Raw genomic sequence first — 27,788 nt, forward strand, 5'->3', positions numbered from 1 at the left:
AAAAAAGGTCAACAGTGTATTGCCAGCTTAACCACTTGCTGCTCAGAGCAATTTTGACATTTTTAAAAAGCAGCATTTTTTTTGCTAGAAAATTTATTGGAGAATAAAATATTGGTTATTGCAATTTTTTATGTCACACGACATTTGTGCACCGGTTTATCAAATGCAAATTTTCTGAAAAAAAATCTAACTTAAAATGTATTTTAGTGCTTGCAAGCACAATATAATATCCATTTATTTTGTAAAAATATAAAAGATGATGTTGTGCCGAGTAAATCGATAACAAACATGACAAGAATTAGAATTGTGCACCCCTGTGAAATGGTGACAAGATACGGTAGTCCATAGGAGACGTTGTGAAAGCCTTTAGAAGTTACCACTTTACAGTTAAATGTGAACTCTGAATGTGCTATTAGAATTATTGCTCTGACTTGGTTGTAGCGATACCCCACATGTGTGGTACAAACACTGTTCAGATATGCATGCTGGACTTACATTTGCTTTTGTGCATGAGCACAGGGGGAAGGAGATGTTTTAACATTTTATTTAAATGTATCTTATTTACACTTTCATTTTTTCATTCAAATTTATTGCTATCACAAGGTATGAACAACACCCTTTGTGACAGCTTTGAGCAGTGACAGGTACTCTTCACGGAGTAATAGACTCCTGATCTCTCCTCTGCCCTCCAACATAGATTTGCTTGATCAGCTGCCTCCCTGGCCATACAGAGAAAACAGCCCTGAAACTGGAAGTGCCAAAATTCTCATTTCTTCTGGCTTTATTTGGCACAGAGGAGATTGGGGAATGTATGTTCCTCCATCTCCTCTGTGGGCATCTGACCCCACTGCTTACAGAGGTCTCAGGCTCCCCAGTTGAATGGTAGAGCCCAGGAATGGTGGGGGGGAGGGGGGTCCCTTCCGAGCGCTGTAAAAGTGATTGGGCAGTAGTAAAGCCTCTTGGATCGCTTTTACCTGAAAGCTGATCGCCAGCTCTAAAAAGCAATAAAAGAATTGTGGTTGCAACTGCAGCCATGATCCTAGTATAACCGCTTCCCCTCCAAGATGTATATATATATATACACATGTATGCTAGAGGGCAAGTGGGTAAGGTGAAAACATGTGGCTCAGGCAGTTGGGGTAATTGCTTTCTTACAATCTCTCTGAAGGCATTTCTGCAAAATACTGCGCTGGTAATCAATTAAATGTTCCAGCCAATCTGATTCCAAAGTTAGATTTGCTTTTGTATGTAACCTCGATTTTTAACTTCATATGGAAACACAATTTTAATCAACTACAAACAAAAAAATGCAAGATTAAAAGGAGACAGTAACCAAACTTCAGTATAACTTCATAATAGTTCAGTGAATTTAGGCTGTAAACACACCTTTTTGTTACAGTGCACTTTTTCCTGGTTTGTTCTCTATTAAAATCACTAAAAATGCATGAAAACGTAAGTCAACATGTGTTGTTGACAATTTTTATTTTCCTTTAGCGTAAAAAATGTAAAAAAAACCAAACTTATATTTCACCCTCATTAACTTGGGCAGTATAAAAACAGAATGTACAACAAGCTTATATGAAGCATTTGCAAAGCCTTCAGCCATCTTCAAGCAGCTTGGTGAAGACCAAGCTCTGGTTCATACATATGCGGTGTGGAAAACGCAGTGATGCATGAGTGTTTCCTGCACTGCAATCGCACTCTGCTTCTGATCCGCTCTGGATGTCAATACAAAGTTAACAACACCCCAAAAAAAAAAAAGTGCAGACAGGATTGCATGGTGCAAAACGACCATGCGATACGGCTCAAAAAATGGTGTCTGCACTTCTTTGGTGCGATCTGAGCCCATTCAAAATTAATACTTAAATTGCACCTCCCAGAATCCCTTGCACAGGAAAGCGGTGCGTTCCCAAGCCATTCCCTGGCAAGCTGCAGTGAGAACCCAGGCTAAAGGACCATTCAGCTCCAGTGTGGAAAGGTTAAAAAACAAACTTTCAGATGGCTGTATGGTTGCTTATCCGACGGACCTGATAGCAAGTCCTATGGCCAACTGAAGTAGCACACATAACATACTGACAGTGCTGTTGCTAATAGCAAAGCTGTGGCTTACTGTTCTCAGTCTGCAACTGAGATTACTACTAGCCGGTTCCTCTGGCATGAAGCAGGTTAAAAAAATAAATAAAAAATTTAAATTAAAAAAAGCTTAAGAAACCTGTATACAGTGAGACATGATGCCAAACCATACTGAAAATGTGAGTTTATATGTACATTATTGCACACAGAAATGGATGGGAATGGGCTCCAGAGGTTCTTTTGGCAAGTGAAACAAACAGAGAGGGCACAAACGCCTCGTGCATTATCTTTGCTGGATAGCGGATGTTTTTATCCCATATCTTGTGTGTTTTATTTGTTATCAGCCCACTTGGCTTGTGAGTATAATCTATATCTTTCTTTACTTGTAACAAAGTGCTACAAAGATAATGCACTAGGCATTTGTGCCCTCTCTGGCATTGGATCTCCCCGATTTGAGCAGGCCTGCACCACCTACCCTTCCAATTTGAATTGCTCCACTCAAAACTTTGTAGCAATATTATGGGTGCCGCCACTATTTCTGAGTGCTGAAGTGACAAGTTCCTTTGTTTATCTCGGTTTCTGTTGCAAAGTATACAAATATTCAAAAAAACAGCAACTTAATATCTAGGAAGTCTAATCGCAGCTGTCCGTATGCATTGGAAGGAAAAATCGCAGCTGCATAATACCAATAAGATTTTAGATGTATCAAAATTTCAGCATCTTAATATCATCACGGTGCCAGCTATACTTTGAACTCTGTGTTTCCGTCCTCAGGAAAAGACACAGATCGCATTACATTTCACCCTGAAGTGAAAGAATATTAATTATGTTTTCACAACAGCAATATTCATAGCTCCCAAGTTCAATGAATTAAATGGAGAAACCAGAGTGCCTTTTCACAGGAAACATGAGCAACATGAATAATAAAGGCCCAATACCTGCTGGAAGGTTAAATAATAACAGTCACAGGGTCAGGCTGAAAAAATATATTCCCGTTAAGTATAGAATCTTTCCTGCCAGGGAGATTCTCAGCGCTGTCTGCGACACACACAGCTGCCTCCTGCTACAGCAAGACACATCCAGCAGCGTCTCTACCTCCCTGCCCCTGCTAGGGAAATAATATTGAATTACACCACATTATGCGCGTGATTAACCAGGTCAATGCCAGGGTAGACATCAAACAAAGGATTCATGACAATGTTTTTCCGTTTCGAATATTTACTTCTTCAGAAAAAGTTGGGAGGATGCGTCACAGCTTGGGATGGTGCAGACCCTGTTGCTCTCCCCCATCTATTGAACTAACAAGGAGTTGCACACCCTGCTGCTGAGTTGATTAAAAGGAAACCAACTTGAAAAAAATGACTTCAGTAATTGTGCCAAGTGCACGGGAATATATGCACAGACTACAATTTTATACTAACCCTCTGTAAAGCTTTGCACATATTGAAGACCAGGAAATGTAATTTTCTGTTTTCTATAGGCAGTTATTTTCAGATCCTGGAGATTCAGGCCCTTCCTGCAGCATCTGTGTACCATGAGTAATGGTATCATACCTGCAGTTTGCTGTAGGCCTCACAATTCAGGTGATACATTCTGAGAACTACCAATCATCCTGAAAATAAAACCTCAAAATACCACTTGCATTAAGCAGGTGGCACACCTAAACCTACTTTACAGCTTTTTATCAAAGTGACTTACTGGTATGATGGGAGCCGGCCTCTGAGGAAAACAGACCTACAGAGAATGGGAAAAGCAAAAAAGCGAGCGCACGGACTCACACAAAGCAGCTGGCATCAAAGGATGAACTCCTATATCCTCAAAAACATTAAAAAATGTAGACTGCAGCACTATGAAATATGACGAAAACCAAGGTGCTGAAGCATAAAGCATATATAAATAAATAAATGAATAATTATAGTGACAATGGTGGCAGATTCAAAGTGAGGCGCTCAAAATTAGCGCTAAAAAGTGAATAATATTGCATCAGTGTGCCGCAGACTAACAGCGAGTAAGTGATATTTGCAAGTAAATATAAAGTGACAATAGTGAACAGTCCAGTATAAAATATGATCATTCGGATAAGTAACAAAAAAGTGTCCAAAAATTCTCTGTGATGAATAGGTGAAAGTGACTCTGTGCTAGGTAATGCTGTATGAATGCACTCACCAGAAGCGCATATTAAATGTGCATGGTAATATATCCAGTTCCTCCACAGGTAGGGAAAACGTCCATCACAAAGACCACAGACACAGTTTCTTTCACCTATTCATCACGGAGATTTTTTGCTACCTATCCGAATGATTATATTTTATACTGGACTGTTCACTATTGTCACTTTATATTTATTTGCAAATATCACTTACTCGCTGTTAGTCTGCGGGACACTGATGCAATTTTATTCACTTTAGCGCCTCACTTTGAATCTGCCACCATTGTCACTACAATTTTTGAACGTATTAACTTATACATATGCTTCAGCACCTTGGTTTTCGACCTACAGAGAAGACAATCAAATTATGCACAACAATGTTGTTGATTAAAGTGTAGTAAACCACAACAATGAACTCCTCTTATTTGGTCTCTTTTCTCTGGTAAATATACTTTTGAAGATGTTGGGTTATATCTCTTTGATATGTGAAGAAAAAAAACAAAAAAACAAAAAAAAACAAAAAGGACTGCCATGTTAAATTCAAAGATGTCCTATGTGTTGTCATCTCCAAAAGCTGTATAGCCCTCCCAGTTTAGCATTTAGCGATCTCTCTTTATTCATCCCTCAAGGTGCCTTTTAGCTGATGAAGCTAAGGGCTCATTGACACCAAAGATGTAGGACTCCACTGGGCAGTGTTGCCCAAAGCAGTCCTGAGTCCATTCACAGACAAAAATCTGCCTTAGGCTCTATTGCAGAGGCTTCCAAACTCTCTAAACAAAGGGCCAGTTTATTGTCCTTCACATTTTATGAAGGCTGAATTGGAAGTGGAAAATACTCTGGTGTCAGTGGAAGTAAACAATGCTTCAAGCTTGGTGGTCAGTGGGAGTAAAAAATAGTATCTAATAGCATCAACAGTACCTTATCATTGGCATCAGAGGGAGGAATTGTGCCCCATCATTGGCATCAGTGAAGGGAATATTACCTTATCATTGGTACCAGAGGGAGGAATAGTGTTCCATCCTTTACATCAGTGGAAGGAATAGTATCCCATCTCTGGGTGTAGGAGGAATTATACTGCACTGTTTGTGGCAGTGGCCTCATCAATGGGTTCAGTAGGAGGAATAGTGCTCCATGGGCCATATATATGCAAGCAAAGGGCCACATCTGGCCCACGGGCCACAGTTTGGAGACCACTGTTCTATTGGGTCAGTTCACTCCAACACAGTATAGGTCAGAATGCATTTTTACATAGCATAGCTAGTTGAGATGCAATACATTACATCACAATGCACAGCAGTGCAAAGAGTAGAATGAAATGTAATTTTGTGACATTTCAGTAATGTTTAAAACATGAAAAACAAACAGAGCAATTAGTTGCAACAATGCGTAGCATCTCCCCGACACAGCACACACCAACAGGTATGCATTCTAGGGAGCATAACAAGAACCCGCTGGTGTAAATGGAGTCCAAGTATGTTGGAAAATGTAGCCCATTACACGTCATATGTAAGTGATGCAGACTTCAGGGAAGGTATGCACAATCGTTTAGACAGAACTGCACATGAATTAATGGGAGCCCAGCTACTATAGAAGATGGAGATTTCAATAAATGCAATTTAAGCTATCTACCCAAAATGGATGGGTTTTCATGGGCGTGGTAAAAAAAAATAAAGGCTTAGAGAAACCTCCTAGAATTTTATTTTTTTTTAAATGTATTATTAACTTATCTTTTGTCTATATACACTATTAGGAGAAAGATTCCAGCCTAAAATGGAATATTTCCCATTAATAACATTCTAATGCCTGAGAAGTAAGCATGTTTACACTGAATTATAGGAACAACTGGACTTTCAGCACTTAGGGGGAGGCTGTCAACTACTTAAAGGATTAATTAGGGATTGCTAAACAAACAGATGCACTATGGGAGGAAGTTGTGTGTTTATCCTGAAAGTTTGGGAGTCTTTCATTTATATAATAAATGTTTGCAAGACATGGCTGGTGTGGACAGAAAGTGTCAAATTCTTTCACTGTCTGCCAAATAATAGACTTCCTATAGCCACTATAATTTATGTTTAAGGGGTGCTAGCTCTGAAAGAGTTATAGGTCACCATGGCAGCTCTCATTTATTAAGAGTGCTACAAGAATCACTTTTTAAAAGGTCACTTAACCTAAATCACAAGTAATTTAGAAGTATCCAAGACAAATAAAAAAAAAACAAAAAACATAGCAACTAAAACAAAAAACACATAAAAAAAAAAGAAGCCAAACAGCCCAAGTAAAAAGGTACCTGCAGACATTAGAGAGCATTTGCCAATCCAGACATTTATGGTCAAATCACAGAATGTTCGTTAGCAGGCTTTCCACCAGCAATCTCTAGCCACACTTTCTTGGGAAGGCGCGCTCTCATCCTGGATGTAAATTTTGTGTGAAGTTCAGCTTATATATTACACTATGCATGCCCATACTATTGTTTTTGACATAGCCTGATGGCACAGTGACAAAAATAGAAGAATTTAAAGCTCAGTGGCACAATACATCTAATTATAGGAAACTCCTAGATTGTAAGCTCGAAAGAGAAGGGCCCTTGACCCCCTTGTGTATTGTTTTGTTACTGTATTGTCTCATGTACTGTCCCCCGCTATAATGTACAGCGCTGAGCAAACCTTTTGGCACTAATACTGTATAATAATAATAACAGCAGCAATGGAAACATGGGTGCTCTCCACTGGCTTTACTACCTAGTGTTCCATTGATCTGAAAATGGTTTGAAGCTAGCAAAGTCAAACCTCAGTCCTGCAAACTTGTACCAGATCGGTGACTCATTCTGCAATTTAAAAAGCGAAGCCAGGACAATTCCGATACCTCCAAAACCAAAAAACACCAAATAGAGGCAAGCTGCTGTATTGCTTGCCCACAAATCCTTATTGTCCTCCGTCCCTTGTCCACCATTCTGCACCATTCACAGTGCACTTGCCCTTTGTCCACAATTCTGCACGTGCAAAGTGCGCTGTCCTTTGTGCACAAATCGCACATGCACAGTGCGCTCTCCCTCGTCCACAAATCTGCACATATACAATGCATTCTTTGTCCACAAATCTACAGATGCAAAGTGCACACCCCTTTGTCCATAAATCTGCACATTCACAGACCACTCTTTGTCCACAAATCCACACATGCACTGTACACTCTCCCTTGCCCACAAATTAGCACATGCACACTACGCTGTCCTTCGCCCACAAAATCCACACATACACAATGCACTTTCCTTTCTCCACAAATCTGCCCATGCACAGTGCTCTCTCCCTCATCCACAAGTTCACATGTGCAGAGCTCCTTTGCTCTCCCTGAACTCAGCACTACTATGAAAGGGGAAAAGCGTGCACTGCGCAGATGTGTGATTATGAAGCAAATGTCAGCTCTCAGTGCACTCATCCTAGTTAAAATACAGGACAGAAATTATCACTCAGAATGACACTATTTGGGTCAGAATTTGCAGAAGCTGCGATTGGCTTACAGGTATGTAATTTAAAAGGAAGCTTGATTTGTCTATACTGCACCATGATCTGTAAGCTTCTGGGGTAAACTGTAAATTACTTGGCTGCACTGTAAATCCAACTATAGTCGGAACCTAACCCCTTAAACCAGACTGGTTGCTGGCAATTGCATACAGACAGGGTGCTGCAAAGTAAAGAGCAGATGGCCAGCAGATGGCACTGTGGCTTCACATCTAATGGGAAGATGAAGACTACATCTGCTCACCAACATGACATCTTTCCTGAACTTTCAATGAAGACGCAGTTGCATTTCCAAAGAAAAGTATCAGGTTTCTTTGGCTGGTGCCTGAGTATTTGACAGACAGATGACAGCGGTATGATCCCAAAGATGCTGTTATTATGATTTAGATCTACGGCTCAAGAGTTCCAAACTGGAATAAACACAACTGATACATAAAAACACATTCGAGCGTGCGTGTGCGTGCGTGTATAGAATAACGTACAAAAATATATATACAACAAAAAAAAAATCAACAAAAATGCTGAGCTCTGGTAGTACAAACAGGCACATTATTCTATGACAACCAGAGAAGTATTCATTTAGTAGTATACAGCTGTAGCCAGCCAGCACCGATGGGTAATTTACACTATGGACACTATTGGTTCTATAAAATCCACACTGACATATATAACATTTCAGCAATTTAATAAATAACCCTGTTAGTACAGCAGAATGCTCATTGCTGCAACCGTTCTCTAAATCCGCACGTTCCTAACCCCAGAAACCACTAAACAGCTCATCCACTCCCTCATCGTATCACGACTCGACTACTGCAACTCCCTCCTCACTGGCCTGCCTCGCCGCTGGCTATCCCCGCTTCAGTCCATCCTGAATACGGCTGCCAGACTTATTCACCTTTCCAACCACTCTGTCTCCGCCACCCCCCTCTGCCAATCCCTCCACTGGCTTCCGATTGCGCAACGGATCAAATTCAAAATCCTAACACTGACGTACAAAGCTGTCCACCATACTACACAGAACTACATCACCGACCTAATATCCAAGTACCACCCAGCACGCACACTCCGCTCCTCACAAGACCTCCTTCTCTCTAGTTCCCTGGTCTCCTCCTCCCATGCCCGCCTCCAGGACTTCTCCAGGGTGTCACCCATCCTCTGGAACTCCCTGCCCCAACCCATCAGATTATCACCTACTCTACTCTCCTTTAGGCGCACCCTGAAAACCCATCTCTTCAGGGAAGCCTACCTCACCCCCTGCTAACCTGCCGACCTCCTCCACTCTTCCTACCACTCCATCACCCACAGCTATCTCCTCCTGTGCCACCACCCCCTCCCTCCTAGATTGTAAGCTCAAAAGAGCAGGGCCCTGGATCCCCTCATGTTTTGCATTGTATTGGTATTGTTCTGTCACATGTTCTGTCCCCCTTTGTAATGTACAGCGCTGAGTGAACCATTGGCGCTTTATAAATACTGTATAATAATAATAACAATTCTATTGTAATTTTCATTTGGTTTCAGTTGCAGAGAATGTATTAGAGGAGGAGTCTCCTCATCCGGAAAGCCATCCTGCAACACATCTCTATGGCATCTATGAAGTCAGTAGTTAAACGAAATCCAGCAATTTGGCTGGACTGGTCCTTTATTATTATAATTATTTCTCATAACAAAAATTCAATGAATAGAAAAATATTTTTTTTCTTATTTTTGTTGACATAGTGGGAAAGGGTTACACCCTGTGACAAGTTCTTGTGTCCCTGTCCCCATCAGGGAGATTCACCCATCTGGTTGTTTTGGTGACAAAATGTACACTGCAGCTGATAAACTGACATTCGGGAGCTTTTCTGCTGTTTTTTCAGCAGCCCCTGAACTCTTCCTAATGTTTTCCTAGGTGTCCATGTATATGTCATTTACAATCGCTTACAGGCAGTTGAGTTTAGTCATTTTTTTGAACGCACCAAACTTGCGTTCAGGAGTAGATTTTATCAGCATTTCAAACGCCAAATGCTTGTAAATGTGGTTAACAGCATTTATAAGCGTTTGCAATTAGAAGAATTTTTTACTTGTTCCATATCCAAAAAGGCTGTCCAGAGCCTTTTTTCATCATCAGAAAAGCATACAAAGTGTTTTCCATGTATTCAAATGGACCCAGTACACCATCGCAGTCAGTTCCAGGTTTCACGTGAAGGAAAAAATGGTAGAACGTGGCGCATTATGCTCACAATGGGATCCATAGTGAAGACAACCAGAAAAGACAGATCATCTCAACACATACTGCTCTCTCTCCTTCTGGTCTCTCGAATTCTTTCAAAATGTCTGAAACAGTTAATTTTTTTCCTGTTCTTCAGTGCATTCTGGGCATTTTGGAAGGTCTCTTGAGGTTACCTTTAACCACAAGCCTACCGGGCACTTATACCCCCTTCCTGCCCAGGCCATTTTCCCGCTTTCAGCGCTGTTACACTTTGAATTACAATTGCGCGGTCATGCAACACTGTACCCATATGAAATTTTTATTTTTTTGTGACAGATGGAGCTTTATTTTGGTAGTATTTAATCACCTCTGGGTTTTTTATTTTTTCTTAAACCAAAAACCACTGAAAATTTTGAAGAAAAAAAAAAGTTTCTTAGTTTTTGTTATAAAATTTTGTAAATAAGTGATTTTTCTCCTTCACTGATGTGCGCTAATGAGGCTGCAGTGATGGGCACTGATAGGTGGCACTGATGGGCATTGACAGGCATCACTGATGGGCACTGAAAGACAGCACTCATATATGGCACTGATAGGCAGCACTGATGCACACTGATAGTCGGCACTGCCTGGCATTGACAGGTGGCACTGAAAGGCAGCTCAGATGGGCACTGATATGTGGCATTGAAATGTGGCACTGATGGGCACTGGCAGGTGGCATGGATGAACAGTGAGAGCTGGCACTGATGGACACTGACAGGTGGCGCTGCTGGGGCTACACAGATCATCAGGGCACACTGATGATCTGTGTACATGTCCCCTCCGAGGAATGCCGATTACTGGCTCTCCTCTCCTCACGAAGTGTCAGCGTGACAGCTCGTGGGGAGAGAAATGCCGATAACCGGCATTTCCCTGTTTACATGTGATCAGCTGTAATTGGATACAGCTGATCACATGACCGAGCCGACATCTTCGGCCCTTTCCGTGGATCGGTTTCGAGCTATGGGTATAGCTACAGCTGATTGACGCTACACCGCTGGCACCATGAGGAGTCCCGGCGGCCATCTTGTTTTGGTCAGTATTACTCTTTTATACCCATCTGCCTGAACTTTGGAATAAATATCCTTGACATACTACACTATTGACTTCCTCTGTTTTTTGAGCACCTGTGGGAGCTCATCATGATTGCAGAGCGTATGCTATTGGAGTATGGATTATGAAGCAGTGGAGGCTACATGACCGATCTGACCAGACCTATGTGAGGGCGTCTGATGCGTTTTATGATATACAAATGCGCATAAAGATTGCGTATTTGGTGAGTGCGCAGTCTTTACCTTATTTTCTCACCTTTTTCACGTTTCCAGTTATTGGACGCCTGAAGATCATCAGCGATCTTTTTTTTTGGACTCATTTAGATTGGTTATAGATCTTTCACGATATTAGCCACATAATATAGTGGCATATATGCTTGCACAATGTCACCTTACTTATCTATTTATATACAAGGCTCATTAATTTGTGGACGTCTATGCGGCCGTCTGTGATTTCAACCACACTGTCACCTTTTGGTATGCTTAAGATTTTTTTTTTTTTTTTTTTGCAATATTAGTCACAGATTCTAGTTGCATATGAATTTGCACAATGTCACCCTATTGATGATTAATTATCTATATATGAATTTAGCATATATACATTATATTTGTGATGTTTACCAGCACTGCACGCTTTTAGTATATTACTGTTTACCTGAAGGTCTTATATGGTGCCTTTGGTGCATGGTCGCTATTCCCTGTGTTGATTGAACGCTCACTTATTTTCAACTTCCTGTTTAAACTTTATAAATTGTGCACTTTGAGCAGCTGTAGAGAAGAGAGGTTGCAGATAGACAGGTACAACTTATGTAGGAGGATTTGTTTCATCTCTGTATATCATCTGAGGCCAAACACTTTAATGAGTATATGTGAGGGTTTACAACATTAACTTCATAGCTGCACAGTTTGTTTGTTTTTTCTATCTAACAGCGTCCTTTGCTTAGGCAGTTTGTTTTTTTTTTCCGAAAAGTTGAACTATGTCTAAAGCAGATTTTCTAACTTGAATGATCGATTACTGATCTATCGTTTAAGCATTGTTTTATGGAGTATTCACAGACATAAGATCACTAAAGCAGCCCATAGCTTATGCAATTTTTTTTTCCTTCGACTACAGGTGGGGGGGGGGGCGAAAAAATGGCTCAATTCCCCCATCAACACAGTGTTGATGGGGAAATCCCTCCCGCAGCGCTACTGTGTTCTGCAAGCAGGGGGCCCTCCCTGCCAGCAAATTACAATGAGTGGTGTTGTGGCCTATAGCTTGCCATTCTACTGGTATGGGAAAACCCAACAGGCTGTTTGTACGCAGGTCAATTGGTCAATGCTGAACCAGCCACATTTTGATGCTTGTACTGTATGGCTGGCTTTAAGTCAGCCGAGAAAAGCTGTGCGGATGACTTATCTCATGAGTAGCTTTATTCTGGAAGTGACACTTCTCAGCATTCTATGTTGGACTTTTGTCATTTACATTTTTTTTTATTACCCCCCCCCCCCCCATACTGTTTACCAAGGTTGTACATATCTCACTAATCTTGTCAACTCACAATGGTCTCATTTGCATTCTAATATGATTTGTTCTGTTTGATTCTGTTCACAAATTATACAAACATTCGTGATGAGGGAAAGATCATCAAACAAAACCACATTCATACTGTAAAATTCTCTTCCACCCCCAGAAAGAGAAAAAAAAATAAAAATTCTTGCTCAAAAAGCCAAAAATCAAGTAATCCAAACCCAAACACAAACACACCCCAAAACATAACAGCTTCCATGGTTAGCCTAGGAAGATTGGGGAAGCCAAGAGGATCAGGTTTCTTGAACAAAAAAAGTCCAGAGAAAGGGGAGGAAGGGTCTGCTACATTTTAAAAACATTTAGCAAATAAGGTGTTAATTAGGTGTCAGAGATTTTGCAAGGAGAGATGATTAACCCTGTAGGTTCAACAGGAGACACACAGGATAAAATAACAAAGACCACAAAATGGTTCAGAACCAAAAAAAAAATCCCAATCCTACGCAACACTGCCTCTTTTATTCCAGAGGGTTAAAGCAACATTGAACCTCATACAGCGGTATCATTAAAAGCAGACAAATTGCGCTAACCCAGCAGTCTACACACACTGACACTACAGGGGAATAATTTGTGCTCTGAAAAAAAAATGTTTATTTTATAACATGGTTTCACTGGTGCTAACAGCAGACAGACAATATATCAGTCATTACATAGCAATGAAAACAAATGAGCAGCAACCTAGAACTTGTGATTGCACAAACTGCTGTTTATGCGCACACTTTGTATTTTGATCATATAAAAGCACTTCAGATTTCGCAGATTAATGTGCACAATGGCTGGTGGGACACTGGAGATGGTGGGTGGAGATTTGGGCATTACCTTGCCAGTAGTCTTTATTTTGCCAGTAAAGTCCCGTTTTACGGTCATTTGTCCCATCATCGTTGTGTCCCAAGCTGTGTCCCGGAAATAGAGAATTGCTCTGTCAATTTCTTAGCTTTGGTAGCTCTTCATCCTCGATCCACCCATATCTACTTCCCCGACTCCTTACCCCGATCAGACACTGCTGCCCCCCCTCCTCACAAAGCCTAATATCAGCAAAGCTGCCCCCCAGCCCCAGCCACTGATCTTTGAGGTGCCACCAGTAAGCCTGGAAAGTCACCAAATCCAAAGTCTATCTGTTTCGCACAGCCTACCTACTCCATTCTGTTGTGCAGAAGAGCAGCTCCTGGTGCCCAGAGTCACTTAGTTGCTGGAGCTGGTAACACTACTACTGCTTGCAGCTTCTTGAATGGAGGGATGCTGACAGCTCTGCGATTGTGTCAGCACCTCTCCATATAAGCCACTTGATGAAACAGGTACAGGGTAACAGAGACAAGAAACAGAGCTTTTTTTTTTTTTTTTTTTAAACTCAGTGTGCATGGAGCCTCAAAAAGAAATCTAATGCAGCCATCACATCTAAGAATTTGCAAGCTGCAATATAATGTTTGCCTTTGGGTTTAATACCACTTTAAACACTTGCCTATTGGGCACTTCTACCCCCTTCCTGCCCAGGCAAATTATCAGCTTTCAGTGCTGTCGCACTATGATTGACAATTGCGCGGTCATGCAACACTGTACCCATATGAAATTTCTAGAATTTTTTTTCACACAAATAGAGCTTTGTTTTGGTGGTATTTACTCGCCGCTGGGTGTTTTATTTTTTGCGCTATAAACAAAAAAATGAGCAAACATTTTGAAAAAAAAAAAAAAAAGTTTTTTTGTTTCTATTATAACATTTTTCAAACAGGTAATTTTTCTCCTTCACTGATGTGCGTTGATGAGGCTGCACTGATATGCAACAATGATGGACACTGATAGGCGGCATGGATGGCACCACTGATCATCAAGGCACTGATCAGTGGTGCAGATCCATCCTCTAACAATTGTTGGTTATCGGCAGTACTTTCCTAACGCTGTGACAGTGTAAGGAAAATGCAGCCGATAACTGGCAACTGTGTCATTGGACACGGCTGATTAAGTGGTAAAAAGCTGCTGCGATTGGCCTTTTACCATATCACGTGATCAGCTGTGTCCATAGGACACAGCAATCACCGGGGGCGCATGGGAGGGAGTCATATGACGCCCTCCCAGAACTGGCCAGCAGCGGTGAAGTCGTCATTCGGCTATCTGCGGTCTGCAAGTGGTTAGAGTGCATCTAGATCCAAAACAAAAATAATATATATAGCAATTTATCTTTCCTTAGATGAGGTGGCTGCGTTAGTTCATGGGAAGTGACAAGGACAACGCATTTCTTGCACAATCAGTGGGTATTTTCTGTACTTGCAGAAAATATCCTTAGCAGGGAAAAAAAAAAAAAATGAATTCAGCCACCACATCTAAGGACTGGTAAGCTGCAATATATTACAATTTTTTTTTAGGGTTTAGATGAAGTTAAAGTGTACCTGTCTTGTAAAATGGAAGCAGACACATTGTGGATGTATATTTTAAGGAATGCACCACCAGGAACCAGTGATATTACTTTGGTATGACATTTCCTTGCAACTCCCATGAGCACAGGTACAGATCAGGCAAAATTCTGTTCCTGCAACATTTAGCTGTCATGTAGCTGAGGTTTTACAGACTCCCTCTCCTCTTATACTAGACATGAAAGGATTTCAACCAGTCACCTTTTACTAAGAAAAAGCAGAGTTCTTCCTCTCTCATCAGAGAAGCAGCAGCTACATACAGTAGGTGACAGCAAAAAGACGTGTTACCTCTACCCAGCAGGAAGTCTGAGATCTTACATAAAAGTACAATATAGACATTAAAATTAAAAGGAGTTCAGGGGTCAAAATGGTACCTATACTTAAAGTAGATCTCCAGGTTTTAGTGAAGTTTAAGTACTTCATTTGGAACAAGTTTCCTCTTAACTGGCAGAGAGGTGAGCGGACGATGTCCCGATCTTTGCCTCAGTCAATCAGAGCAAGCTTTGTGTTTATTCATAAAATACAAAGCTCCCTGTGAATGGCTGAGCAGCACTCAGCCCAACACAATCATGTTCCGGGAGGGGGACAGGAAGTTCCCACATCACTGCAGAAACATAGCACTGTATACTGTATGTAGCTGAGGCTACAGTTTATACAGCGCACAGCAACTTCCAGAAGATTTTATCCCCTTCATGACCAGGGCATTTTCTGCCATTCAGCATTGTACTACTTTACCTGGCAGTTTCGTGGTCATGCAACAGTGTGCAAATGAAATTTAGATAATTTTTTTCACACAAATAGAGCTCTCTTTTGGTGGTATTTTGATACTGGTTTTTATTTAAAATAAATTTGCTATAAAAAAAAAAAAAAGGAAGAAGACTGAACTCCTCATACCCCCCCCCCCACCACCACATTTTCTACTTTTTGTTATAAAGCATTTCCAATAAATATCTCATTTCTTCATAAATTTAAGCCAAAATGTTTATAATAATTGGTTCATGTGAAAGTTAAAGCGTCTATAAACTATGGTATATCCATATTTGAAAATTAACCAATCTTTATGTACCGACGGCCTCTCTCATTCCTTGAGGCCCTTATAATGCCAGGACAGTACAAATACCCCCCCAAATGACCCCTCTTTAGAAAGTCTGAGGTATTTAGTAAGAGGCAAGGTGAGTTTTAAAAATGTAATTGTCACAATGTTTTTTTTTTTTAATATACTGTCACCAGTGCAGTACAACATCATCATATGACTGGTGTGACAGTGATCAGGAATACGGACTGGTGACCGTATATTAAAAAAATAAACAAATAATTACATTTTTTAAACTTTTTTTTTTACTTTTCAAATACTTTCATCAGCGTAGTCACCATAATGACACTGTACTACTCTAGGGATTTATCAGGGCTTTTTTTTTTTACATTTTGATTACGGTTACTGCAATATTTGAACTGTCAGGAAGGGTTTACATTTATAACAGCTGTGATTACTGTTGTGTACTGTGATTGGGCCACAGCTATCACATAGTACAGGATGCTGTGACTGGCTCACTAGGCTGTGACAGGTATCGCAGCTGTTAAGAATTAAATTTATTTAGGAAAGTTCAAAACATTGCTGTTAGTGATTGTCAGCCCTGAGTTCTCTTCTGCTGGGCAAGAGTTGATACAAATTGCAGCTCACACAGGGCTTTCTCTCTTAGCTTCTATCAGCTGAACATAGCAGCAAGGTGGTGAAGGGAAGGAAAGCATATGCATAGGTTAACATTAAGAGCTGATTCACACATGTGCGGTGTGGATTGAAGCTCAGGTTTCACAGCTAATTGATATAGTAGATGTTCAGCAGTTCATGTCAGGTTCAGGACAGGATTAGGTCAGGATTATATCCTGTTCACACATGTGCCATTTAGAAACAGTTCCCATAGAAGTCAATAGTGTGCATAGGTTAACATTAAGAGCTGATTCGGTGGAGCCTGACCATGGAGGCTGCGGAGGGTTTGATGTAGGAGCTCTCTGACAGGCTCTGTTATCTGACCTCCCCAGGGGCACTCGCTATGCAAGAGACAGTTGGAGTGAGACCTACCTTTGCCTGAGGGGTCTCGGTGGTCGAGCAGAGGTCCTAAGACGCGGAGGTCTGGAAGCTGGAGACGGAGCTCGGTCTGCCCGGGGCTCGGCAATTCAGTGGGCTGGGCTCCCGGGAGACAAGGAGAGTGGCGTGACCACGTGGTCAGCCGCGAATGAGTACTGGGAGGAGAAGAAGCCGGCCGGCATCCTGAGAAGGGAGGGAGGCGCCGGTCTGCTCCTCAGCTCATTCCCTGGCTTGTCGCCCAGACCGAAGAGAAGGCGTATGCCCTAGCATTTTTTTCCACAGCCAGACCAATATTAAGGTGAGACCATAGAGATGGAAGGAGTGACCCTGTGGAATCCCCCTAAGGACTGAACTGCTGGGAAGAGCCTGACATATGCAGCCCGGAGCCGCCTTGCAGAAAAGAAAGAGAGAGGAGGGTGAGTGAGAGCGGCTGGAGCTTATTACATTCTAAATGTTCCACTGTGCTGTATGGAAGAGCAGGGTGTGAAGGAGAGAAGGGGGATTCCCAGGGGTTATGAAGGAGTGAAAAAAGAAGAGGACTAAGCGACCTAGAAAGGAGAGTAATTGGACAAATAGCTAGGCAAGGCTGGGATCCTAGTATATATTTGCAATACTTACCTATCCCGAGATCACAGAGGAGCTTAGGACCCATAGAAGATATGAAGAATAAAAGTGCTAAAGGAAGTGGGCTCAAAGGGTCCCAAACGGGTACGATCAAAAAATACATGTCCCAGGGAAATGGGACTCCAGAAAGGCCTCAAGGTATAAACGGAAAAGGTGAAGGGATTATTAGTCTGGAAAACAGTCCTAGATTATCGTTGGGCTCAAATGTTAGTAGTCAACAAATAACAGGAAATATAGAGATGAGAGAAATGGAAATCGAACTACAAGTACCAAATAAAAAAGATGGCAGAAATGTTTAAAGACTTAGAGAAAACAATAAAGCAAGAAATGGCAACTATCCGAAACGATTTGGGGCAGCTGTTACTGAGAGTGGAAGAAACGGAGGAGAAAGTAAAAAATCAGGCCCAAAACATTTCTGAATTAGAAAAGAAGATAATTAACACGGGGAAAGTACAGAAAAAGTTGCTGTATAAGATAGAGGTACAAGAAAACAGGGACAGGAGGAGTAACCTTAGGATACGAGGAGTCCCAGAGATTGCAAAAAGGGGAAGCATTGCAAGTATTAGTATGTAAAATCTTCATCTCCATAATGGACAGACCTGATAGAGTTGATTAAATAGGAAAGCGCCAACAAGGTACTGGGAAGGAAAAACCGAGAGACATAATTGTTCAATTCCATAAGTATGGTGAAAAAGAAGAGATTTGGAGGAAGATCAAAGGAAGAACAACAATTAAGTATGGAGAAAGTGACATTCAGATTTTTGCAGACCTAACACAGGAGACTTTGTGGAGAAGGAGATCCCTGAAACCCCTGTTAGAGCAGATGAGAAAGAAGAACGTGTTTTATAGATGGGGGACCCCAGCGTGCCTAATTGGATGGAAAAATTGAGTTACAGCTTATTTGAGATTTCCAGATGACTTGAGAGACTTCTGTGAAAGACTTGAGTTGCAAAGAATGGAGATTGCTGGATGGGAAGAAGAAGATAGAGAAATAGGAGCTATAAGACAAGAGGACTGGCAGTTTGTTAGAAGGGTAAAGTAAGGAGAAGGAGGGGGTGGGGTTTTTATTTTTTTCTCCACTCTCCTTCCTTACGGTATATCCTCTAGATTTCCGTTCTTAGGGCTCTGTGAAAATTTAGTGAGTTAATTAGATAGATAGAGGGTACTGGGGAGGTTGGAGGGAGGAGGAGCTGTTCATGGGCGGAGCTTAACCCCAAGGTTTGAATCAAAGGTGGGATTAGGTCCACAAATGATTAGTAGGCATACTAGATGCCTAAAAATGAGAAAGGGAGAAAATGGGAGGGGGATGGGTGGGGGAGGCTGGGAGGGAATGGAGGGGAAGATGGGTGGGATAGGGAGGTGGGTGGAAGGTAGGGGGGGGAGGGGCACTAGGGTCAACACTCTGCATGACTGAAGGAGGTACAAAAGCAAGGGAAAAGGAGGAGGGGAGACAGAAGAGGAGAGATTTAAGAAGGATGGAAGAAATACAGTTTATAACCTATAATGTAAATGGGTTGAATTGTCCTGGGAAAAGATTTAGGCTATTTAAAGAGCTACAACATAGAGCATCTTCAGTGGTTTTTTTGCAAGAGACACATTTTGAGACAGAGTCAAATGTCAAGTAAAAATCTAGATATTATCCAACATGGTACTATGCAGATTCCCTGATTAAGAGAGCAAAGGGAGTAGCAATAGGGTTTGCAAAGAATATAAGTTTCGAACTGGAGGACAGAAAGATAGATCCAGAGGGGAGATACTTGTTTTTGAAAGGTAAATTACAAGAAATTGAGTGTACAGTGGGTAATATATATTGTCCAAATAAGAGGCCGGAGATATTTTTGAAAGGTGTGCTGAAAAAATTGATGGATTTCAAAAAAGGCCGTTCGATATTGGCTGGAGATTTCAATTTTTGTATGGATCCACAAAAGGATGCAACCTCTTCTGTGCAGAGAGAGGGGGGTAGGTCTCTGAGACTATTGAAGAAGACGATCCATGAGGGTCAATTGGTGGACACCTGGAGAATTACGCATATGAATGATAAAGACTATACCTTCTTTTCAAATGCACAAGAGATGTACTCGAGGTTAGATTATATATTGATAGATCATCAACTTATTGAGTTTTTGGTTAAAGTAGAAACAGAAGTAATGTCTCTCTCGGATCATGCCCCTGTTATAATGAAAATGGGGTGGGGAAGGTGGAGGATAGGAGGCATAGGATGGAAGTTGAATGAGGCACGTCTCCTGGATAAGGATACTGCTCAGAAAATTGGGGAAGAAATTAAGCAATTTTTTAAGGAGAACGAGACAGGTGACGTGTCGATAGCTACAGTGTGGGAGTCCCATAAGGTATATATAAGAGGAATTTTCATCGCGATTGGGGCAAAAAAGAAAAGAGAAAGGAGAGAGAAAATTAGTGGGCTCTTAAAAGAAATATTTGACCTGGAACAGACACACAAAAATAGAATAGCAAAGGAAACAAGACAGAAGGTAATAAAAAAAGAAAGAAGAACTAGAGACTTTAATAGAGGAGATGAGTCTATAATAAAGTGTTAAGTGAGAGGTATAGATGGGGAGACAGACCAGGAAAATATTTAATGAGAGCCCTGATGAAAAAGAAAAATAGGAACTATATAGAAAAAATAAAAATCTCCAAGGGAGAATTGGTTCATTCAACTAAGGAGATTGTTAAAGTGTTTATGGAATATCATAGAAAGTTGTATAATATTAGTCCCCATGATCCTTTAAATAATACTGAAACTGAAAATATTGAAAAAAGAAAAGACATACCTAAAAAATGCAGGTCTACCGAAATTAAGTGAAGCACAATTGAATTCCCTAGATGCAGAAATTACACATGAAGAAATAAAAGGCACAGAGACGGGGAAAAGTCCAGGACCAGACGGATACACTGTGAGGTAATATAAAAAATATAGTGAATTATTACCTAAGTTGGAGAGATATATGAATGCTCTGGGAGGAGAGATGGATGTGAGGAGAGAATCTCTACAGGCTCATGTGGTGCTTATCCATAAGGAAGGAAAAGATGCTTCTCAGTGCTCTAGTTATAAGCCAATTTCATTACTAAACACAGACACTAAGTTGTACGCAAAGCTCTTAGCAAATAGGCTGAAAGAATTAATGCCCAAATGGATACATGGGGATCAGGTGGGCTTTGTTCCAGGGAGGAAGGGTAGAGACAATGGGTTGAGATCCCTGATGCTCATTCAGAAAAGTAGGAAAGGAAAAACTCTGGTGGTGGTGCTTTCAATCAATGCTGGAAAGGCATTTGATAGAGTCAATTGGGGCTTCATGATGGACACTCTGGAAGCCCTGGGGATCGGAGTTAGAATGAGGGAGTGGATAGGAAAGTTGTACAGGGAACCCTCCGCAATCATTATGGTAAATGGGGAGAGATCAGGACCTATCGGGATGTCAAATGGAACAAGACAGGTCTGTCCATTGTCCCCATTGCTGTATGTTATGTCATTGGAACCCTTGTTGTCAACAATAAGGAAAAATAGAGAAGTAAAGGGAATCCAGATAGAAGCTATAGAACACAAAGTGGCCGCCTTTGCAGATGACTTGTTGTTTTATGTGGGAAATCCCAGGATAACACTCCCAAATTTAATTAAGATACTGAAAGAATATGTGGAACTATCAAACTTAAAAATCACTCCAACAAAAACTGAGATTTTAAATATAAATATTCCAAAAAGTGAAAAAGAAAAAAAGATACAAAAGGAATTCCCCTTTATATGGAAAGAAAGAAATATAAAATACATAGGAGTAAGACTCCCTGCTTCACATAAGTATTTGTATAAATTAAACTATATTTCACTGTTAAATGAGATCAAGGAGAAATTTAAAATATTAGAAGGAGGAAACCCATCATAGATAGGACGCATAAACCTGGTAAAAATGGTAATTGTACCCAAAATCCTATATAGGATTTCAAATGATCCCAATTAAACTCCCAGAAGCTTTTTTTAAGGTATTAAAAAGAATAAGATATATATGGAGGAATAAAAAACCAAGATTATCTTATGAATTATTAAGTAGAAATAAAGAGAAGGGCGGATTGGGAGTACCAGATTTTAAAAGATATTACAAAGCAGTAATTTTAGCGAGAATTTTTGATTGGACGTATAATTTAAAATGGAAAAGTTGGGCTAAAATTGAAAATGATCTTAGTGGAACTAATTTGAGTAAAATTATATGGGTGCCAGCACAATATAGGAGGACTAAAAGAGGGTTCAAGCTGATACACTTTAAATGTTTTAAAGGTTTTGGATAATTTGCACAAATATATGAAGTGGGACTTTAATTCTATATTAATGCCACCAAGAAACACAGAATTCTTTCCTCCAGGTAGAGAAGAGATAACGGGTAAATGGTTTAAAAAAGGAGGATGTCCAATTGAGAGATATATTGGTGGAGGGGGAATTGAGATAATTTAAGGACTTGGAAAATAAAAAGGGAGATATTTTTACTAGGTTAGATGAGTGGCGCTATCATCAATTAAAATGTTTTACTAGGAATTTACCGAAGCCTTTGAGATCTAGAAAGGATTGGCATTTGTTTGAAAGGTTGTTGGAAACACGGGGTGATGGGAAACATGGTATTGCGAAAGTTTTTAAAATTCTCACTGAATTAGACACAAACACAAAGCCAACGCACATAGCAAAATGGGAAAGAGACATGGGGGTGGTGTTAGATGATGATAAACAGAAGAAAATATATAGATTAACTCATGAGAATGTAAGTATGAGAGAGCTGGAAATAAATAAGTGTTTGACAAGATGGCACATTACACCGAAGGTTGAACATAAGATGTGTGGGGAGAATTCACCGTGGTGTTGATGGGGGTGTGGAGAGATAGGCACAGGGTATCACATATGGTGGGACTGTCCAAAAATTCAAGAATTCTCGAAGACAATAGTTCATTTAATTGGGATGATAACTGAGATTGATATTGGGTTAGATCCAGGGATTTGCCTTCTACATAGCACAGAGCTATCAGTGAATAAATATAAGAAATCAGGTATAGGGTACTATCTAAATGCTGCAAAAGGTCTAATATCCAAGTTTTGGAGGAAACAGAGGTGTCAAAGAAGGAAGACTGGGTAGATAGAGTGAACCAGATTAGTAGGATGGAAAAACTCTACTACATGCAGGAAGACAAGATGGGGATATACTACGCGAAATGGGCAAAATGGGAAAAATTGGGAATAAATGTGAAATATAGGATGATATAGAGTAGGTTGATGAGTAGGCTCCTCTTGCTTTAGTAGGGAAGACCTGAGAAGAATGCATAGTGGGCAGTTGGGAGGAGGGGGGGTCGGGAGGGAAGAAGGGAGGAGAGATGGGGTGGGTGGGAGTGGGAAATTGTTTTAGAAAAGGTAATAAGGAATGGTTTTGTATATTTAATGTGAATATGATGGAAATGTGTATTTATTTGGAAAACTAATAAATATTTAAATAAAAAATAGGTTTCACAGCTAATTGATATAGTAGTTGTTCAGCAGTTCATGTCAGGATTAGGTCAGGATTTTATCCTGTTCACACATGTGCCATTTAGAAACAGATCCCATAGAAGTCAATAGTCTGTAATCCGCACCCGAACCAGTTGGCAATGCTCAGACTTTTTCAAAGAACACTGAATCCACACCACCAGTGCACCGGACATATGTGAACAGGCACCAAAGGAAGCAATGTTATTTCACATGTCATGTGGATTGGATGCAGTTCAAACCGCATCCAATCTGCATATATATGAACCGGCACTAAGACTCTGTTCATATATAGGTGTTTTCAATCTGGGGTGGAATCCCTGCGATTCTGCATGCAATTTCAAAACACACTGTTAAAGCGCTGTTGTGCGATTTGACATTTTAGGTGCCATTCATTTCAATGGCACCTAAAAATGCAGTAAGATTCTTAAGTGATTCTGTCACGCTGCAATTGAAAAAACCAAATCAGTAATTCTTTTTGGTGACATACATCATGCGATTTGTCACATGGCAGAATCGCACCACGTTTTTACGTGCCCTTGGTACCTGAACAAGCTGATGTGTGAGTTGACATTTAGCAGCGCATTTTGAAATCGTGGGCAGAATCGCAGCAGAGAACCGCTGCTCTTGTGCAAAGGACTGGCTCAAGATCAGGCCCAGGTAAGTATAAAAGGGGAGCAGGGATCCTCATTACAAAAGTTTTTTTAACTTTAATGCAGAGCATGCATTAAACTAGTAAATTAAAGTTAGCCTTTGTTCATATCTAAGTAGTTGCATAGGTACTGTACATAGTAATAACATGTACAGTGGGGCAAAAAAGTATTTAGTCAGCCACCAATTGTGCAAGTTCTCCCACTTAAAAAGATGAGAAAGGCCTGTAATTGGCATCATAGGTAGACCTCAACTATGAGAGACAAAATGAGAAAACAAATCCAGACAATCACATTGGCTGATTTGGAAAGAACTTATTTGCAAATTATGGTGGAAAATAAGTATTTGGTCAATATCAAAAGTTTATCTGAATACTTTGTTATATATCCTTTGTTGGCAATGACAGAGGTCAAATGTTTCCTGTAAGTCTTCACAAGGTTGGCACACACTGTTGCTGGTATGTTGGCCCATTCCTCCATGCAGATCTCCTCTAGAGCAGTGATGTTTTGGGGCTGTCGCTGGGCAACACGGACTTTCAACTCCCTCCAAAGGTTTTCTATGGGGTTGAGATCTGGACACTGGCTAGGCCACTCCAGGACCTTGAAATGCTTCTTACAAAGCCACTCCTTCGTTGCGCGGGCGGTATGTTTGGGATCATTGTCATGATGGAAGAGCCAGCCACGTTTCATCTTCAATGTCCTTGCTGATGGAAGGAGGTTTGCACTCAAAATCTCACGATACATGGCCCCATTCATTCTGTCCTGTACATGGATCAGTCGTCCTGGTCCCTTTGCGGAGAAACAGCCCCAAAGCATGATGTTGCCACCCCCATGCTTCACAGTAGGTATGGTGTTCTTTGGATGCAACTCAGCATTCTCTCTCCTCCAAACACGACGAGTTGTGTTTCTACCAAACAGTTCTTTTTTGGTTTCATCTGACCATATGACGTTCTCCCAATCCTCTTCTGGATCATCCAAATGCTCTCTAGCAAACTTGAGACGGGCCCGGACATGTACTGGCTTAAGCAGGGGGACACGTCTGGCACTGCAGGATCTGAGTCCCTGGCGGCGTAGTGTGTTACTGATGGTAGCCTTTGTTACGTTGGTCCCAGCTCTCTGCAAGTCATTCACTAGGTCCACCCGTGTGGTCCTGGGATTTTTGCTCACCGTACTTGTGATCATTTGGACCCCACGGGGTGAGATCTTGCGTGGAGCCCCAGATCGAGGGAGATTATCAGTGGTCATGTATGTCTTCCATTTTCTAATTATTGCAGTTGATTTGTTCACACCAAGCTGCTTGCCTATTGCAGATTCAGTCTTCCCAGCCTGGGGCAGGTCTACAATTTTGTTTCTGGTGTCCTTCGACAGCTCTTCGGTCTTCACCATAGTGGAGTTTGGAGTGCGACTGTTTGAGGTTGTGGACAGGTGTCTTTTATACTGATAACAAGTTCAAACAGGTGCCATTGATACAGAAATCTTGCTTGTTTGTAGGTGACCAAATACTTATTTTCCACCATAATTTGCAAATAAATTCTTTCCAAATCAGCCTATGTGATTGTCTGGATTTGTTTTCTCATTTTGTCTCTCATAGTTGAGGTCTACCTATGATGCCAATTACAGGCCTCTCTCATCTTTTTAAGTGGGAGAACTTGCACAATTGGTGGCTCACTAAATACTTTTTTGCCCCACTGTATGTGTAAAGAAAAAGAAGTTATTAGACCTTATACGAATGCTCTAATCTGCAGGTCACATGATCACTCTTCCTTGCTGAGAACATCATGGTCCTGCAGGTGGGCATGTCCACCTCAGATTACACATCACTGGAGGCTGAAGCTTTCCCTCAAAGATGATTCGGGAAGCTGATGTCAGAATGGATGGTCGGGGGGTTCGGGCATTACTTCACTGACCATGGAAAATGCAGGCAACGCAAATTGACCACGCTAACATGGATGCTTAGCATGGGCAGTTTTCAACCATGAAGGTGGAAACTGGCAGGATCAACCAGGGAATTCAGAAGAATAACAGTAACACATAACATCTTTATATAAAAATCACATGAAATACAGACAGATTTATTAAATTGGATTTTTTACTGTTAAACACTTAAAAGGTAAAACAAACAAACAAAAAACAACAACAAAACCTACCAAAAACTTTAAGGCTTTAGAACCACAAACTTGTTTATCTGACAGTAAATGCCAGCATTCTGTCACATACAGAATATACAGGAGCTCTGATAGAAACAAAAATCACATTTTTTGACTTTTGTACAGGGAAAACTACTGCATTCTGCTACACAGGACACAAAGTTAGATTTGCACATGCTGCCAGTAATCCAAAACTAGGACATGTGCCTCTATACCCTTCATAGACAACACTACTTTTTGCTGCCTCCCCCCTTTTCCCCCCCTAGAAGCAGTTTTGCCGCTGGCAGAGAGCAGCGCAGGGTATACACCCTGGGATTGATAGCTGTAGGAAGCCACCAATGCCTCAGAGAAATCTGCCTACAGAACTACTTTAATAAGAGCACCTGTCCTTACTAGACCTCAACCACAGTAGAACTTAGGTAAAGCATGCAACCAGTTACTATGCTTACATATGGATTGGATATTATGCAGCTATACACATAGAACATCAGAGTGAGGTTTCCTGAGGATAACACAGACAAACCACTGTAAACAATGACTTTCAGAACATATGTTTATAAAGTGTAACTAATGGAACAGTGCATGGTCTGGAAACTTTGCTTGCTCAGTCTCCATCCAGAGAGAGCCAGAAACAGAAACATGCAAGGCGTAAAGGTGTTGGCTTCCTTGTTGTTTCAAGTGTTCATAAGAAGAATTACATGGTCTGCAGAACCTGCCCTTTAAACCTGAGAGTCAGCTGAAACGTGGGATTCTAATGTAGTCAAAAAAAACTTAGTGAGAAAAGAAAAGAAAAAAAAAAATCACTAGGGCACAAGAAAAAGGTTCCCAGGGTGGAGTCTGTGTAACTTATGGCAACTAACCAAATATTATTTTTCTAACCTACACAAGAAAACGACAGCTAGAAACCCTCTGCATTTTGCAATTTATTTCTGCGGCAAAGAAATGATAAAAGTAGTTGTGCAGTATAACGAGTACCGAGAGCTGAACTCCAAGCAAATACATCAAGCACTTCAATACCACTATGTTACGTCCCCTTCATTACCAGGTCATTTTTCAGTGCTGTTATACTTTGAATGACAATTAGCCATAAAACACAACACAATATTTAAAATCCTTGTTTTGAGACAAATCGAGTTTGCTTTGGTGGTATTGAAAGATGAAGTTCACCTTTGGAACAGGTTACGTGTTCCACCTGTTACAGTACTGAGCTTTATTTAGGGGTATTTGATAGAGGCAGACAGCGTACTGAGAGTCTATAAAAACCTGGAACTGCACCCCAGTCTGCTGTTCACAGGGGCAATGCTTTGCAGGCTCCAGTGTAAAAAATATATGCACTTTTTTTTACCTGCAAAAAGATTTGTATTTCTTTTTTCTCTTTTAACCACAAAAAGGAAAAAAATTACCCTTTTTTGTAAATTTGTAAGGTGATCTATTTTGCCCAATTAACATTTATACAATCAATGGCAGCAAATACCCCACCCCCTTCCCCATCATAGGTGGTCCATGACACTTTAAATACACCCCCCCAACCCCAAACAATCCCACAACATTGATGGTCAGTGGCCTTTCAAACCCCGCCCCATCTTGAATTGTTCCTTCTCTGATGCAACCAGGAGGATTTCATTAATGGATTGATTTATTATATCCTCCTCCATAATGAATGGAAGAGGAGGGCTCCCCAATGTATACAGTACTACACTGTTTACAACATAAAACTGTTAGGGCAGCGCTTAGTGTGCATACATATAAATCAATATTAGTGCATTAAACAAACTCACTGAAAA

The 27,788-nt window shown here is 40.8% G+C and overlaps 1 protein-coding gene across 2 annotated transcripts in view; it reads right to left on the reverse strand.

The window, feature by feature from the left end:
• Window positions 1-27,788, reverse strand: part of SLC38A6 (solute carrier family 38 member 6) — a 105,838-nt gene that overhangs the window by 41,971 nt on the left and 36,079 nt on the right. The gene's annotated exons all lie outside the window — the stretch shown is intronic.

This window comes from Staurois parvus, unplaced genomic scaffold (genome assembly GCF_062004578.1).
Source record: "Staurois parvus isolate SC_StPar_1 unplaced genomic scaffold, SC_StPar_1.0 ptg000542l, whole genome shotgun sequence".
NCBI classification, from domain to species: domain Eukaryota; kingdom Metazoa; phylum Chordata; class Amphibia; order Anura; family Ranidae; genus Staurois; species Staurois parvus.